This window comes from Penaeus monodon, chromosome 31 (assembly GCF_015228065.2).
Source record: "Penaeus monodon isolate SGIC_2016 chromosome 31, NSTDA_Pmon_1, whole genome shotgun sequence".
In the NCBI taxonomy this organism is placed as follows: Eukaryota; Metazoa; Arthropoda; class Malacostraca; order Decapoda; family Penaeidae; genus Penaeus; species Penaeus monodon.
The window spans coordinates 7271925-7272324 of NC_051416.1; positions in this window are offsets into that span (position 1 = coordinate 7271925).

A 400-nucleotide genomic window follows, 5' to 3' on the forward strand; every position below is an offset into this window, starting at 1 on the left:
CCCGGCTGCGGGTCAGCTAGCAGCTGTCTCTTTCCGCATCAACAATTTTTTTTAACCGTCTTTCAACCAGGCGGTCAATATTCGTCTCGATGCTCCACTTTTAAAAAGAGAGACAGAAAATGTTTGTGAAAAGCCAGCCAAAGATCATATTCCATGATTCGATTACCTTTTATTGCCGTCACTCAGCCACTAACCCCCTCCGTCTTGGGTCAGTCACCTTGCATGAATGTGTGAGCGCAGGAAAGTTCCTCTCGGCGCATGTGCAGGAGCGCCGGCAGATCTAACGGGAAGAGACATTTGGCGCGGAATAAGAATAAAGGAATTATAGAAATTGCTCAGCCATTAGCGGAAAGTTACTGCTTGTCCTGGGCCTCTCACACTGATTGATATCCCCGCTTTT